Genomic DNA, 697 nt, shown 5'->3' with positions numbered 1-697 from the left:
GAACCTGTGATGGGAAAATGCAAACTACCTTTATGAAAACTAAAACCAAACTTTATTTACACAAACCATAAAATCTAACTACAACCACTCAGAACCTTACGCCACATGACACGACATACATACAAGGCTAGAACAGCTAGGGTTGATAGGAGTCCGAGAAAGAAACAGTCAAGAGAGCTCACGGTACGGTGTACATGAGACGAGGGCTTGCTGGAGTAAGGGGTGATGACGTGACGACGTGGGACTCGCCTCGATGTTGGAGACGACGCTGAGCGACTGAACCAGACCGAACCGGAGACTACCGAACTGGAGACGACCGCTCACTGGCGCTCATCGGTCAGCCTGCATCGGAGCCGCAGTGCACTTTGCAGGAATGGTCAGCCTGCCCAGCGGACAGCTTGCGCGCGAGCCGCAGTGCTCGGTGCATATGCTACCATTAGCTAGGCCACGAACGGTGCTCCGCCGAACAACTGACCAAGGCCCTTGAGCAAGACTCCTTGCCCGCGATCCGCAATGCTCGCGGCAAGTGGTAGCACAGCAGGCCAAGCCACGCTCCGAGCTGCAGTACTCGCGCTGGCGAATGCCTTGGCGAAAGGCAGCGGTCGGGCGGCAGCTGCATGGACGGCCGCGTTCCATGGAGCCTTGATTGTCGGCGTCCGACACGTCGGCCTGCTGTCTTCCGTCTCCCCATGTCTCC

This window comes from Dermacentor silvarum, chromosome 10 (assembly GCF_013339745.2).
Source record: "Dermacentor silvarum isolate Dsil-2018 chromosome 10, BIME_Dsil_1.4, whole genome shotgun sequence".
Taxonomy (NCBI): Eukaryota; Metazoa; Arthropoda; class Arachnida; order Ixodida; family Ixodidae; genus Dermacentor; species Dermacentor silvarum.
This window is presented reverse-complemented; position numbering follows the sequence as displayed.